General features: G+C 41.5%; 1 protein-coding gene and 1 long non-coding RNA gene across 23 annotated transcripts in view; one reads left to right on the forward strand and one right to left on the reverse strand.

Annotated features, from left to right (window-relative positions):
- LOC123499346 (homeotic protein ultrabithorax-like) overlaps positions 1 to 17,500 on the reverse strand; it is an 817,282-nt gene that overhangs the window by 67,663 nt on the left and 732,119 nt on the right. Inside the window, exon 1 of one of the 22 annotated variants that reach the window (XM_045247244.1) lies at positions 1,712 to 1,975. The exons of the other annotated variants lie outside the window; for them this stretch is intronic. The gene's annotated coding sequence lies outside the window, so the exon portion shown is untranslated. Of the gene's footprint in view, positions 1 to 1,711; positions 1,976 to 17,500 lie in introns of those variants that run through there. 22 annotated transcript variants of the gene reach the window in all.
- Positions 1 to 17,500, forward strand: part of LOC123499349 — an 89,467-nt gene that overhangs the window by 1,314 nt on the left and 70,653 nt on the right. The gene's annotated exons all lie outside the window — the stretch shown is intronic.

Consider the following 17,500-nt stretch of genomic DNA (forward strand, 5'->3'; position numbering starts at 1 on the left):
GAGGAGGAGGAGGAGGAGAGGAGGAGGAGGAGGAGGAGGAGGAGACAAGAATGGGCTGCAAGTCGGAAGCCTCAACTCCTATGCCACTGGCACCTCACACACTCGTTTTCTGCCGGCCGCCACGTGGGGGTCCGCCAGCCTTGCTGGGTGATCGATCACCAGCGTTCAACTGGTGAGGGCCTTCCCCGCACAGTAACCCGCGCCTCCTCAGTCATGTGTCCCGTTGAGAAGGGGGACAAACGTTTCGCTCCATTCGTGTCTCCTCCCCATACAAGGTGCCTGACATGAAATGAATACGTTCCTTTCGTGTGCACCTACGTGATTATCATTCACTATCCGCTACTAAAAACTCTGGACGTAAGCACCGTGCGAGGTCGTAAAGGAAACTGAAACAATTGTTCTCCACACTCGATACGGCACTCCTAGCCAGCGTTCCTCTAGCCATAAATCATTCGAGGTATGAAAAAATACAATATGATCCTCCACATCGTCTCCCACAAAATTGTCGACAGCACCAAACGGCGCAAACCCTTACCTGAACAGCGAAAAACAAACCGTAAGGACAGGATAAATAAGGGCTGATGTGCAGTGCGAAGCGATCAATGTCGGAAAAATTAGCGCAGGTGCCTAGACGACGCGTAGGTGTCAGTCAAAAAGGGAGGTTCACCAGGTGCGGCGGTGGAAACGAGGAGGGAAGGGATCACTGATGTGGGAGAACTGGGAGGGAAGGGGAGGACACCGCTATACCTTTACATCACTCATGAAGGGGATGGAGTGTAGGGAGGATGGGGTAGTGAACCCTAGGGGACTCCAAGGGAGGAAAGGAGCAAGTGTTACAAAGTAGAGCGGATATTACGATCATGCCTACCTGCGGCGAACCAGGAAGGGAAGGAGAAACAATGCTGTGGGGAAGATATCACTGGTGATCAAGGACAGGTGCGGACAGGTGATATATATGGTGGTGGTGGTGGTGGTGGTGGTGGTGGTGATGGAGGAGGAGGAGGAGGAGTAAGAGAGATGACAGAAAAAAGATGAGGAAGAAGAGAATAGAAGTGAAATACAAGGCAGGAAGTGCTTCCAGTCTCAAGCGAACCACGTGAATCACTCGGGCAGCTCATGCGGGAAGGGAAGGGGAAGGGAACCGGACCCCAAGGAACGCACGAAAGGGAAAGTGGCATGACAGGTCGAGGAAGTGAGACTCATTCGTTTGCCGATAATTCACTGATACCAAACATGCGTCGTCATGAAGACCGGAAGTGTTCAATAAGTTGTTAGACATCCACAATAATTTAATATCGTGATCAAAACTTTTCCCTTAAAATTAATTTCAAGGCAATATCATTAATAACTATTCAGCGAAAAATAACTTTAAAAAAACAAATCAAAATATGATTTCATCTAATTATATCATTCATAAATATTCATCCTTTGATCCCAGGTAAAGATGATAATCATGAAATTACCTTCAAGGTTCAATCCTGTCTCCGTGACCTTGCCCCATGACCACCACCCAAACAGGTTTCTAAAAGTAGCCCATGCAGGCACTTATTGTTGTTCTATTCTTCCCTGTCACCTCTACCCATGCCACTCATCCACACACTTGTGTACTTAACAGATACATAAACAACACCTCGAACATGATAACTCGTAATTAAGTGGAGATGTGGTAGTGAATCATTGCAAGTTACTCAGTACAGAGTCACTTACTCACCTTCTATCGGCCAGCAGTTGAGCAGCAAGCCGCCAGAAGGAAGGCGGAAGGAAAACAGACTGAGGTTGCTGGAGTGGGGAGGAAGCGAACACCATCTTCCGCACCCCATGTTCGTCTTATGTCACAACCAACTCCTCCCACCACGTCTACAACACATATGGAACCCTATAATCTTTCCCACGGCGCACAGAACGTCGCACAACATACAATATCAACACATTTATATGAAAACCCTTTAGAACGGGAAACGCAACCGTACCAACTGGTGGCGAGGACAGAGTGAGGTGTCCGAGCTAGCCAACATGAGCTACGACCTCTGATTGGTGTATGATTACGTCATCATTTATCAATCCATCTTACTCATTGGCTGCCGACGTCGCTTACTGCTAGTTGAGCTGTGTCCTGCTAAGTTGCCAGTACGTTAACATACCAAGATACACAAAGTGTCATGAAGGACAATCAAACGAAAATAGATTAGTATTTTGAATATTTGATTATATAACAAGGAGATAAGAGGGAAATAACACTGTAATCACGGAAACGAAACATAATGAGAAATAACATTACGTAGTAAAAAATTAACGAGTGGGAGTGTCCCTGTTTCCTTTTCCCGTTTTAGACTCATTTACTACATGAATCTTCACCAAATTGAGTGACTTTTTTTTTTCTAAGGGATATATATTACGACATGATTATCTGGTCAAGCCCTCGAACCAGCAGTAAGTTATGAGAAAGAGGATACAGTCCCCTAAATTGAAGAGGCAGAGAAGTATGAGGAGCTGCAGGGCGAATAGAAGCGGGGGGACATGATAAACTATAAAGAAGGAAGAGGGGAATAGCTGGAGAGTAAGGGAAAGAGAGAAACAGAAGAGACAGAAGAAGGGTAGAGAAAAACAAGAGAAGAAAACGTTGGGGAACTGTGGGACTAGAGACGAGCGCTCAGTAACTTCAAGTGTTGAGTGTCGTTCCCTCGTTTCTCGTCCCTCCGCCACGATAAAGACTTCTGGATCCTCTTTTCCTTCCTCCAGTAGACACTTATCGCACCACCTGTCCTCTCTCCCCCGGTAGGAGAGATTAAATGCATGCTACACCCGCTAAACACGGTCATCACGGTGAGCTATGGACACTAAACTCAGGGAACGCAGTGTTTTTGCCTCCACGCCCTCCTGATAAACCATGAAGAGGTGATGTTTACCTACTGAGTTTTCGCTCCAGTTTTAATAGAAGCCCTTTCGTATTCCCATCTGGAGTCCGCAACGAGGCGCCGCTAGATGCTGAAAATGAGAGGAGGAACGGAAGCGGCAACAGATAATGGTTATAGTAGTTTTCTTCCCCTTTCTCTTTTGCCGAGTTGCTTCGCTCCGTGGCACAAAAGAAGGGGGAAGAAGGACAGCTTCGAAGGATTTATGTGACTGCGAAAGTAAATTCAGAGAGTGCCAAGGAACAAGTACGGAATATTTTACCTAAATAACATATGATCTGAGTTTTTTTTTCGGATTTTTTTAGATACTCTTCTTTATACTTGCCTTTCTCACAGTAATAGGCAACACACACACACACACACACACACACACACACACACACACACACACACACACACACACACAGCACAACATAAAAATCCCCGTATGTCACACAGCAACACACCTAAATCTCGCTCGCACATAATAACACTCAAGGGATCTGCGTCGTCACTCGCCAGTACCACAGGAGCGGATATCCTCGTCGAGGCACACTCATGCATAGACCAGGGCGAGAGAGGTTCTGGCAGGACAATCAATCAGGCCTGAGCCGTGCAACCAAGGAGGAAGAGAAGGAGGAAGAGGAAGAAGAGGAGACGAAGGAGGAGAAGTGAAAGAGAGAGTTAGGCAAGTGTGTGGGATGAAATAAACGAGTGAGAGGTGGTTTGGTGGTTCTCCTCCCCCTCTCCCTCTCTCTCCTCCTCCCTTGTTGATGAGGGGATGATAGATGCCAGGGAGGTGGTGAAGAAGGGAAAGGCTTATGAGGTGTCAATTGAAGAGGTGCCTGATGTGAAGGTTGTCAGGTGAAAGGAAAAAAAACGTGATGATTAATGTTCTCTCTCTCTCTCTCTCTCTCTCTCTCTCTCTCTCTCTCTCTCTCTCTCTCTCTCTCTCTGTGTGTGTGTGTGTGTGTGTGTGTGTGTGTGTGTGTGTGTTGCACTTCCTGTATGGTCTAATCTTGCGGTTTAATAAACTGTTTTCCTTTGTTGTTTATGTAATAAGAAAAAAATATCCACGTGTCTATTCACACACTCATTTACTTCCATACTGAATCACGACGGACACAATCAAAACAGGAGTCTATCGTATTATCCTTCTGCACACTAATACTGAAATCAGTTCACGCGTCCAGAGGGAAAACAAACAAGGAAGATCTAATTAAAAACAATATAAAAGATGTAAAATTTAAACAACATCTCTAGCCATGTTAACCTCAATCTTTCCCTGCCCAGAAACACGACACAAACCCATCCCGCGTTATGAAAATCCTTGTTAAACTCTCATTAAGACTCGACGGCCTCCGCGGAACACGTGGCCGCCAGCAGACCCCTGGGGCCGCCTCGCCTGCGTGCGTGCCGTCCCCCTTGAGGGCCGTTTTGACTAATCACTGTCACAACTTCTCACCGAAACCCGCAGCTCGTTATGTTCCTCGGGGTTCAGAGCGGTAGGAGGAAGAAGAGTCTCCAGGACAGGAGAGGATAGGGAGGAGTAAAGCGAAGGCTGCAGATGTGAAGGAAGAAGAAGACCGGTAGATGAAAAGGAAGAAAGTGAATGAAGGAAAGGGGCGAAGAGGGAGAATACTTAAGGATTTTTAGCTCCAACGCCAATAAAGCTTCGTTAGAGAAATGCGAATATTAATTTTGCTGGTTGTGTTTACTGAAAAGTATTTGCTCTTCATTACTGTGTTTCTTTAAGGCGCCCAATTAAGAATATTTTCCGGATAGTGTGTGTGTGTTCCGTGTTTACCCCGAGCCATTTATCACCACTACCGCCTTCGTCACGCCGTCTCCAACCAGCTCTGACAAGATTCATCTCAGCTGCCGCTCACGTCATCCCTTAGGCCCACACCACAACCGTCACGCCGCCTCCACCTCCACCTCACCGCCATTGCCACTATAACCACTGACTGAAAACACACTCACCCAGCGGCAACCACATCTATTAGCTACATCCAGGAACACATTCGCTATCAATCCCATGTCTTTGTGTCACCCTTAAATCATCACTGTTCCCTATCCAGCTACTACACTATTATTTCCATTTACCAACTTTCCTCTTGCCTCTCCTATGTCACCCATACCCAAGACAGGACCTTCTTATGTTATTTCCCTCCGATGGGGCTCAGGTGGCGCCGTCAACAGTAATCAGTGTCTCAGCAACCACCACCTTCCGCCTATGCGATATCATATGTGTCTTGCCCCTTCCTGATTTATATGACTACCACCTGCTGCATCATGGTGAACGCCACCCAGCAATCCTCTCCCTTCCTCCCTCCCACAGGAGCACTAACAACGGCTTCCGCACTTTCAAGTAGCTGAGTGACCATTGTAGAATTGAATGAAGGAGGAATAGATGTTACAAAGTTTATATGTAAACTATGAGAATGTTTGGGGGGGTGTGTAGCATGCATGTCATCTATGAGAACGCAGCAACGGCATAGGATTAACGGTACATTTATAGTTATATTTTACTTTCTCTTCCTGCAAGAGCCGAATTACCAACACCAGTTTCACAAAACAATGAAGAATAAGCCTTAATGTTATCAGATTAAGATGCATACGTTTATACTTTGGTAATTTCACTGCACCGTAAGTTTTATTTCTTTATTATTTCTTATTCATCTATTTATTTGATTTTAATGGTAAGGTGGTTTTGAAGACCTCACTTATTTCATATATCAACTCTACGTTTTTTTTTCCATATAATGCTTCCATCATTTCTGTGCATTTCCCGATGTTTTTGTTTGCGCTGTAGCAACACCTCACCTCCGACGTGTCCATGGGTGAGGGTTTGTCCATACTGCAGGACGCCTCGCCGCCACGCCCTCTTAACACATCCTCAAACGGTCTGCCAAACACACTGCTCCTACTTCCTCGCCCTGACATGCTTCTTCACTTAGTCTTGTGTACTCCTACAACTCGAGTCCTTCACTGGAGTCATTCTTCTCTTCTCTTCTCTGCTCTCCATCTCCCTGCCCCGCCAACCCACCCACCCACTCCCTCACTCTCCTCCTTCTCCCACCACTTTCGTAACACTACTCTCCTCTCTAACTAATAAATCTCCACACGCCACCCGACGTAAGCAGCCAATTTCCCACAATCTCCCGCGCAACCGAGCTTGTCCCTCAGACCCTCCGAGACGCCGCCTTATCCAAAATCAGTTTCGACAACACCACTAAACCCTCTCGAAAATTAGCCTTGTCCCTGCCTCCCGAACCCCTCAGCCTGCTTTGAAAATCTTTCCCTTTTTCATACCATTACTCGTACTACATCCTCCACATGTGCCATTATTAATCTGACTTTTTATTGTCTTGAGTTGTGCCTCTGATTAATTTATTTATGTACGAGGAGAGTGAGTTGAATTAATTGCATATAGATAACACAGAATTTTCTTTGTTGGGTTGCGTTTGTTTTAATATTGTATAATTATTTTATGTCCCGATACGGCCCAGCTGTCCAACTTAATTAACTTTACTCCTAGTACTTGTTTTCTTGATCCAACTGTTTCCTCTCCATCGCGTCTACTTAGAACTATCTCTTCTCTCCCTTCTCCCTTTCCTTCACTTCACCGTGCGGCTCCTCCTCCCATCACTAAACTGAGTTACTGCTCCCCCCTTCTCTCCCCCCACCACTCACCGCACCCTTAGCTGCCCTCCCTCACCCCACACGCCCCCTACCACACCTCCTCCCTAAAATCTATACCCCTCTTCCCTAGGCCCTGAGGGGTATCTCTGACCCTGTAACCGACTAGTAATGCCCAGATGAAGCCGAGCCATTATTTTCTGTCGGTGCCCGAGTCGAGAAGGAATCCGAAGCTGCACCATAAATCTTGCGACTGTCTTTGTGGGTCGGCGCACCGATGGCACCAGGGAATGGTAACCCCGACGGACCAGGACGCAGATGGCTGAAGAGGACCTGCCATGGATTTTTTTTCTCTTCCTTCCCTCACGTTTCTTCCTTCAGTTCAACCTACCAATGCTGTCCCTCACTCCCACAACTGGTATCTCCTTGGTTTTCTCTCTTCCTCCTCGCTGGCCTTGCAGTTTGTTAGGAAATTCTTTCTTCATTGCGGAAGTGAGTAAACAAGGAAGAATGACGCAAGACTGAAAAGAGGAGGAAAGAGAAGGAAAACAAGGAAATAGAATAAACCGGCAGAAGAGATTGTGAAGAAGGACAGGGATAATAAATAGGATAAAAAAAAGAAATAAATGAACAATAAAAGAGGAGAAACAAACCGGGAAAAAAGTTAAAAAATATAAATAAATACGAGTTTTTTTTTCTTTAAGTACATGTAAGTTTTCTTTTCACTTACGGTTACCCACAATAAGCAACAAAACATTAGCGCATCGTCAGCGTAGATAATTCACCAGCGAACAGAATAAGCAGCTTGATGGATAGACGGGAGAGAAAGATAAAAAAATAGGTACATATGGAAACATGAATACTTAAAGATAAATAAACATGTTACTATTTTCTTTCATTTTTTTCAGTATAAGTATGAAGCCTATCCTGTTTCGTGAAGCAATTAATCTTCATGTAAACTACTCGAGTGGTGGGGAGCCAGGATCCGCTACCCCTCATTGGATCACTTTCAGACTTTCTCTCTCTCTCTCTCTCTCTCTCTCTCTCTCACCACATAAGCACACGTGACCTCCACCACTTACTTGCCTCTGATCCCTCATCCCTCTCTCCCATATCCTTACCTCCTCACAAGCACTCCTCATTCACCGCCACCCCTTCACTCCCCTTTAACCCTTCCCTTCACCACCTCCCCTCGTCCTCCCCCTCCATAAATAGCGGTTCCCGGCCACCACAAACTCAAGAGGGACCTTAGAGCTCTTCCTGCCCAGCCACTTCCCGCACGCCGTCACCTTCTCTTGCCTCCTCCCCTCCCACACCTCCTTCTCCTCTTCCCTCTCCTCTTCCTTCTCATATCTCTTCCGGTCCGTTCCTCCTCCAGCAGTAAAACAATTATAAAGCTGTTCGTGTATAAATGCAGGACGTTATTAGGTGTTATTTTCCACTTATGTATAATTACCAAAAAAATATGTTCCTCTTTATCGTGAAGATCAAGGTGGTCATTAAAACATAATGGATAACATTGGACGTTTAGGGAGACATCATAAAATACGTCATATCGACATGAAGAACAAGAGGACAGCATTGTAGTTCTAAGAAGGAGGTTTATGATGCATGAGGTAATACTTATAGCACATCATAAGTTTTGTTTTTGGGTGATTTTTGTATCTCCGCGAACACTTATGGGCAGTCAAGAGTGAAGCGATACAGACTCTGGAACTCCCTGCCTGCTTCTGTATTTCCATCTTCCTACGACTCGACTTGTTTTAAGAGGAAGTTTCAAGAGAGTCGTCCCTGACTTTTGGCTAATTTTGTACCATGTATAAGAGAACTGGCATTTCAAGTGGGCCTTATGTTTAATGTTTTGTTGTCCTTGGCTGGTTTTCCCTCTTGCATAGAAAAAAAAAAAAATTAAAGCACTCGATGCGAAATAAGGAGTATAAGAGTGGTCAAACGTGAGCTCTATAAAATAAGGAAAATAAGTAAGAGAGTCGAGGAGATAAAGAATATGACATAACAATGAGTAAAAAAGATAATAGATATAGAGATAATTACTATATCCTGTGATAGATTGTGAAAAGAGGAGATAAAGAGCGGGGCGTGAAGTGTGTGAAGGGAAGAGAGACAACGGAGATGGATGGAAGAGATGAAGGGAAAAAGAGAGGGAGAAACGTATAGAGGGAGAGTGTGAGTGAGAGAGGGAATAGGCGAGGGAGAAAGGGTCAGTCCCGTCCACCAACACGGGGTTCAGTGTCAGGGTTGGTGTAGCGTTCCTCTCCGACACCCAATTAGAACATTTTTCGCCTCTCTTTCCAATTACTGAAAATGACCACCAAGGCCCCGCGCCCCCACCCCACACCCTCGCCACGTTCGTCACAAAACATGAATTCTATTTCAGTTCACGTTATTTCAAAGAACGAATAATCTTGTATTAAAATATTATTTGCAAATAAAATCTGCTAGGCTCGTGAGCTACAAAACAAAATTTTAAGGGACGCTTGCACATGAAAATAGCAAACAATCTATGAAAACCCTGATTGTTAAATATTAATGGATTATATTTCTATAATAAAAATGCAACACTGCACTGTCCTATATGACCATGCGCATCATGATCATTCATTGATACCAAGGAATAGCTGTGGTGTCGTGGATGTGAGAGCATGGAAGTGAGAGGAGGTAAGAGAGGTGCGGGAGAACAGCCACAGGTTGTTGACGTCTGCACTGTTATGGTTGCTGCACGTGACCGGGAATTTTATGCCTCATCACTATCGCATGAAGAAGAGGAGAAAAAAATCACCAAAAAATGTTTAGTCTGTACCTGTGACCCGGAGCAGCAGACGTCACTTGATAATTGGGATAAGATTAATGACGGTGTCGCGATGTTTTTGGAGCATTTTGATGAGCCAGCGAATAGTATATCACAAAGTGAAATCTGTGTCTGTTTACGAATAAGGCCCATTTATCTTAATTAATTCAAGAGCCTGTGAACTAAAACACCATAATATGGCAAAAATCAAAGCATTCATTGTTATTTTTTTTGGTTGAATAAAAGTTATAAAGGGATGCTTATCTCAGTGCTTAAAAATGTCAGTGTGGGCACTGGCGGCCACCTCGGTGACCTATAATAATGTACTTCAGATAGTGGAGGGTGAGGCATGTGTGCAGCTGTCTGGCATGAAGCGGCGCGGCTCACGGCCAACGTTATATATTGTGTGACTACACAACTCTTCAGCCACCATACCACCTTGTTGTCTTTGCTTAATAAAAAAAAAAAGTGATTGAATGAGTAAACAAACAAATAAAGAAATAAAGAAAGAAAGGAAGAAATGTTATCCATATGATTTTTTAAATTATTTTCTTGGTTCAATGCAATTTCTTTTCTTTTTTTTATTGGTGGGGATTGTCACTTAATATCAATGATGCTGTATGAATAGGTTAGATATTCACTTCACATGTAATATGATTATAAATGTTAATGCTGTACTAAAACAATCCAATACTAATGTCACTAATGAAAAAGAATGTGTTAATGAACAAATAATGAACGGCTTAGACAAGTATTACTTATATTTGGATGATCTCTTTCAACAAATACAAACTACGTGTGATCTACTTCCTTACCTTCACTATTCAGAACATTACTCTATATAAATATAAACTTTAGATTATATATTCTTTATCTGAGTCAAAACTACTAAATGAATGACCACGCATAAGGAATGAATAAATGACATAGACAAGATACACATTAGAAGAGACAAACATTTTCTAAACACTCACTGCAAACGCTTGCTTCCTTTGAGCTCCTTTGATCAGCGATGTTCTGCAAACCTGATTTATTTTTCTTTTCACGTTGGTAAAATTTCTTCTTCACTGTGGGCCCGAATTGCTTGTACTAGGCGTATATCAGATATATTTGGAGACTTCTCTTGCCCCTACTCTTCGTAACAAGAACTGTTAGTATTTCATGAAGTCCAAAACTGTTTTTGTTGTAACCACTGGACACCATAGGACGGTAGCAATATATGATTTTCAAGCGCCGCACAAGACCAGGCACTTATATGAGTTCAGTAGTATCTCACAGAGGTGTACAGTAACTACTTACACGTAAAAAACAGAAGAAAAAAAGCTACACAAATGAAAGACACTTGGACGTTGGGTCGCTCAGTACGAAGAAGCACTTCAATGTCACTCAAGAATGGCGGGATTGTTAGCCGTGAAGGTGGCTGGTAGGCAGGCTGCTTAGACACCACAATAACTCACTAGGCCACTAAGCAAGACAGGCACTTAGTCAGGAGGGGCACAGACCTAAGGCACTGCTTTGGATGATCACTTTTTTTTCCACTCAAGGTACACAGTAAGGGTGAGGCAGACACTAAGACACAATGGTACTGTTCTTTTTTCTTCTTGCTCGTAGCTCACGGTGCCGTCAGTTCAGCGACGCACGTCTGCCCTCCAGCGGCGTCACACTGGGAGGCAGGTGTGTGGCACTGAGGGGCCGGGCATGGGTCACAGGGGAGGACGCACTGGACACCTCATCTCCGTGAAACATCTGCGTCCTTCCCCCGGTGATGTCCGCTATTCGTTATACTTCCTCGCTGTGAAAATGTTCCTTACGAGGCTCTATTATTTTCTGTCATTCCTTATTTCTGCACCAAAGTAGCACACCATGAAGAGTTAAAAAATACATATGGATTTAATGAAGGAAATAAAGTGCATATAAGAAAAAAATAATGGATTGATAGTAGTTTATCTAAAGGGAAAAAAATGGAAATTCCGTTGATAAAAAATACTTGCCTTACGTAACAGGAAAACTAATTCGAGGTAATTAACAAATTTTTGGGTAATTCTCTTTTTGCAGTTTTCACTAAAATCCTTTCACAAAATTAAGAATTAAACAAATATTACTGAATCAGAAAAAAAAAAGTAGCTGACAGGACCGCCAGCCGGCACAACACGTCGCAAGGGGGACCCGCACCGGCGCCCCGCCACCCGCCGCTCACCTCGCCACCACGATGAAATTTATATGGGAAAGCAACGGCGTGCACAATACGTGTACGCGTGCACTGTGTTAAGAAATTATTTCTAAGACCGCATGACTGGGAAGCACATAAGCAAATGTGATGCACAAGGTACATTAATCTAAATCGAACATTCACTATACATTATGAAACGATGCGATCAAAATAGATAAAAGAATTTCAATAAAGTTTAAAAAAGAAATAGAATAACTAAAAACAAAGCTATGATATTAATACAAGAACATTTATTTACTAATGAAAAGAAACAAAATCACTTTAGTTTTATAATCATGTGGCGTCCCACACACACACACACACACACACACACACACACACGTAATTATTCATATCACTTTAAAATGTTACCAATAATCTATAAAATTCAAGAGGATACGTGCATTACATCAGCAAAGTATGAGAACACAAGCTATGTAAAGGTTTTATGAAGCTAATATTGTTTATGTGCATGACACCACCACCAAAATAGACTTCCTCTTCCCTCTTTACGCGCCTATATCAGGTGAGCTACGGCTTAAAACATGACACGATGACCAAACTACCAAGTGGTGACAAAGCACATCCCTTTAAAGCGAAAAGTTGGGTAAAAGTGAAGAAACAAAGTGGCCGCGGCGAGGAAGCCCATAACTCCCCTAACAATAAAAGTCCCCCAATAAATAAAAGAGGCGCTAGGACATCCGTTTTCTTTGATGCACTAGATTTACTCCGGGCCTCTTTTCTATACCTTTCACTTTCTTTATTGAGTTTCTTGCTACTGTCTCTTATTTCTGGCTCTGCTGCCCTACTTTTTGTGCCCTTAATAGTCTTTTTAAAGCATACATAAGTGTGAAAACAGCCCCAAGTGGACCATTCTCTCTGATGGCGGCAGGATGGCGGATATTGAATAAGTGAGGATACATCGATTACTGTCTTCTATCGCCTTATATGAAGAGCTGGAGCCACATTTCTTGTATAAAGGCTAGAAATAGGCGAGTAATAACAGCAGTTTTGTAAGGATGAAGAGAAAGAGCGGCGCGAGGAAGAAATATGACCTCGGCAACAGTAACAGTTCCCCTGAGCGACAACTGCGGTCTGTTCCTGTGCTCCTTTCAGCTATTTATTTGTCGGCAGTCTGTGTTGCTCGGTGAATACTTCAAGAGATGATATTGGGAGCTGTTTATGTTGTAGAAGGGGAAAAATAAGTAAAATATGAGGAGAGAAAGGACTCCATTTTCCCGCCCGTCCATCTTCCGTCAGTCTGCGCGTCCCTTCCCTGCGTTCCTCCAAGGGCATTAACCTGTGCGGTCTGGTATTGTTTTAAGTAAAAGCAACAACTGCATTTCTTATTTAATCATGTAATGGTATAATTTGAATAGCAACTGGAATAGATAAGAGCTGCCGCTCATTGGTTCAGCAGCAAAAATTATGGGCGGGGCTCACGAGAGGGTCGACTCTGATTGGCGGATTTACGGCCCCGCGACGCCATCACCGCGCGATAGCCACCAATCACAAGACAAGTTGATGTAAACAAAGCAAAAATACGCAACCAGACTGTATTCTTTTAGTTGTTTTTATATAACATTTTCTTATGCTTCATTCTTTCTGTCTGCAATGGAAGTTTTTAATTAGTGTTGGTCTGCGGTGACACCCCTGCCTCGCCTGACACACGAGGAACTGCTAAACTGCTTAAAGTGAGGCAGCCGCGGGAAGTGCTGCTTCACCTTTAACACGCGATGTCGGCAGAGAGCGGCAGTGGCGATGGTCTCTTTAGCCTTTAATATTTTGCTTCTCGCGCGAACTTAAAGAGCAGGTGCATGTTGTGTGCTGGCCAAGGCGGCCTAATGCTTACAGGTGTGTCTCCAAAACTGACTCTCATACCTGTGAGAGGCAGCAGTCTTGGGGAGGTACCTGCGGCTTTTGATTGGCGTCAGCATCCCGTTATGTTTTTGTTCCCCGTAAAATTTATCTAATAGCATGTCATGATGTTATTCAGTTGATAACATTATTACAATATGTAATTACCATTGTTTTTATTGACGAAGTAGACCTGTATCATATATATATATATATATATATATATATATATATATATATATATATATATATATATATATATATATATATATATATATATATATATTATAACTTAACATTTTAAGTGGAAATTGCAATCTTTAGGAGCAAATAAAAAGATAAAATAAATAATGCCTACGTAAGCGAGAAAGAAAAATAGTAAAACATTTTCATTTTAACATTTTAAAATAAAATTATCTAGTGGCTGTCTTTTGAGAATCACCATGTCAATACCACTATTTATCTCCCCCAACACTGAGTTTCAAATGTTACACACACCAGATTGATAACAGCTGTAATAAACAGAACAATATTACCACCACATCATAATTCTTCCACTAAAGAAAGAAAGAAAGAAAAAAAAAACGAAATTGTTATTAACAGAAACGAAAAAAAAAAAAGTGTGTTGCCATTGCTTTCGGCAGGATTCCGAGTGAAATGGCAAAGAATGTTGGAATAAGTACTTAACAAAAAATATATTCTTGTTCCTTAGTATCATTATCATATCCATCTAACAAAAGACGCCATACAGATATCAGTTGATAAATACAGACAATATAAATGTTCTAGATTTTATTTGCATATTAGTGAAAAAAAAATACTTTGTTTATTTTTCAATAAATGTTTATTCATATTCGAGAATTAACTATGAACTTATGAATGAAGAGTTGTATTTATCTTTGATGAATTTATCATGTACTCAATAATTCAAATAATTCTTTTTTTTTTTGTCTGTTTTGGTATTTAATCTTTTAAGATGTTTATTTGATTAATCTATTTTTCATCATTATAGCAATTTAAATTATTCTTACAGTTACTAATATTACCATTATAATTTTCATTATCATCATCATCGTCATTAGCTTAATTTATTGTACACAATTTAATGTACATTATTGTACACAAATGTTTGTTCGTTTATCTACACGTTTATTGATTTATTTGGTCGTTTATTTCACATTTATAATTTAACATTGATATCTCTAAATATGTTTTTAATCTTAGGCCATGTATTTGTTTAGATATTTATTTACTTGTTTACTTGTTTGTTTGTTTATCTCTCTCTCTCTCTCTCTCTCTCTCTCTCTCTCTCTCTGTGTGTGTGTGTGTGTGTGTGTGTGTGTGTGTGTGTGTGTGTGTCTGTGTGAAGGAGTCAGGCGGGTCAAGCTAGTTATGGCGATGTGCCTGGGGGCCATCCAGCTCCAGCCCCCGCATTTGTCACCGCCGCTATGAAGATGTTGCCCTGCGCTATGATAGATGCTGAAAAATTTACCTCCTTACCCCTCTTCATTATCATAATTTGCCAACACGTCCAGAGCGCAACTCTCTTAGCAATCAGGCAAACGATAATTATAGATGTTGTGCTTTCTTGGCCCATTACTTGTCAACCAAAGTACTGGTAAGCGGGTGTGTGTGTGTGTGTGTGTGTGTGTGTGTGTGTGTGTGTGTGTGTGTGTGTGTGTGTGTGTGTGTGTGTGTGTGTGTGTGTGTGTGTGTGTGTGTGTGTGTGTGTGTGTGTGTGTGTGTGCGAAAAAAAAATAGGGTTAGGGGAGAAAATGCATCGTGATATCGACGTCCCATTTACTACCTCTGTTTGTTTGCCGTGTACATTGTCCGTGTAGGTTTGTATATTCTTTATTTTTAACAACATTTGCTTGCCAATAACCCGTTGTTTGCCTTGCCCTCGTTTGCCACGGATATTGAGCGCTGCGGTCAGCCAGTGGATTTGTGCGTATTTCCTTTTTCTTTTTTTTTTTTTAGAAGTGCATTGTTTTACACTAAAATAACAACGGAATGCAAGATGGTACACAACCAACGAATCTTAAAGAAATATTGATACGGATTTATATCAATTCTTCTTTTTCTTTTTTGGTTAAGCACATTCTTAACAAATTATTCCACATCAAACCAATAAAGCAAAGTTTCAGATTCTACAAATACGCATTCAAGAAAAAAAAAGTAAATAAAACATCTGAGAGAGGAAAGTATATAAAAATATCTTCCTTATTTGTTAAAAGAAAATATTCATATTTCTCTTATGAGAGAAGAAATGAATGTAAACTGCAACTGTTCATCATCGTTACGGAGATCACCAAACCCTCTTTCTGCATTCTTAAGTCCTCCATCCCTATCTTTCCCCGCACTCTGGAAAAAAAAAAAAAAAAAAAAATCCGGTGTGACTCATAAAAATATTATCGACCACATTCTCTCCCTCGTAAGTACGTACTTGGAGACGTTCGAGAGCCTTCGCGTAGAGGGGGAGAGAGAGAGAGAGAGAGAGAGAGAGAGAGAGAGAGAGAGAGAGAGAGAGAGAGAGAGAGAGAGAGAGAGAGAGAGATATATATATATATATATATATATATATATATATATATATATATATATATATATATATATATATATATATATATATATATATATATATATATATATATATATATATATTCTTAATACATAATAAATATAATATGAATATCACTTTAACGCTTGCAAAATATCACAATTCATAATGTTTCCTTGATACACTGCATGATGTGATAAGAAAATTCAATATTTTCCTACATTTATCAACAAACTCATGGAAGAAATTTTCCTTACAAATTGTAAATCAAATAATCAAATACATTTTTTTTTTTTTCATTCTACGAAATTACACTTACTGCAAGAAATCTTGTCATAAGAATCACGTTCCTGCTTACACATACAAGTTAGGGAAGAAAGGAACGACACAACATACACATGATCAGACATAAATAGAAATATTTGTTGTGTGGTGTAAAACTCTACGGGAAACAGCCAATTGATCCTATTATCACAGCTTATAAACTGGACAAAAATCATCACAAAATAAAGAAGAAAGTAAATAGCATTCCAACAAACAATAGCCACATGAAAATTAATCCAACAAGTATCTTCTTTTATCGATTCACATCTAAAGCAGCACATTCATTGGTATTGCTAGCAAGGCAGGGCGTTTGCTATGAGGTCAGGTAGAGTTATGTGTCTGCACCTCAAGAATAGCAGCACTGACAGCAGACTATTAAGCACCACAACAGCAACTCTAATGCAGCAACAAATCTTTGAACGCAGACAACTTATTCAAAGTGTGTAGGACCAATGCCACGAGGGAACATAGATAAAGTTGTACTCTAAACGCACTAAGCAAAGCAAAGAAAAAAATAATTAGGATAAGAGTAAAATAAAAGCTTCCAGACACATCAACGATCAGTTCTACGGAAGGTGAGACATAAACATTCGTCCACAGCCAGGTACACGCACCCCATCCCCCTCTCCTCCTCTGTCAAAGGATCACTACTTGGCCGTAATGATATGCAGCAAAATAAAGATGTCGACTCCGCCCATGAGAAGGAGAGCCATTCATTCCTCTCCCCGTAGTGGCTGTAAGGGTGAAACTTGCCTGTCCCCGCACCATTAAGGCAGTGATATGTACCAGTGGGCACATTTAGCATATTCATACAGCCAGATTATTATCAATGAGGAGAGTAATTGATACCTGATTTATGAGTGAATGAGGGATATAATCGTGCTTGTACTTGCAGGGAAGGGAAAAAATAATATGAATAATGTTTTTGTTTGAGGGAGTTTGAATAGGAGATGCGAGACAGCAGCCTAAGCAAAAGCTGCATGCCGGAGCCAGCTATAATGTCACAAAAAAATAATAAACACACGTACACACAAATAAATAAATAAAAAAAAAAAGCTTTCGAGAGTTGACCTTCTACTTAGCCAAATAAACAGTCAGAAAACACAAATCACTGGAAACATAATTCTGAAGCAACACTGAGCAAGCGGATGAGCGAGTTTTTAGCTGCGATTGGCCTTGTTTTGACTTTTTTTTGGCTTTACGTGTATGTA

This window comes from Portunus trituberculatus, chromosome 49, assembly GCF_017591435.1.
Source record: "Portunus trituberculatus isolate SZX2019 chromosome 49, ASM1759143v1, whole genome shotgun sequence".
Lineage (NCBI taxonomy): Eukaryota > Metazoa > Arthropoda > Malacostraca > Decapoda > Portunidae > Portunus > Portunus trituberculatus.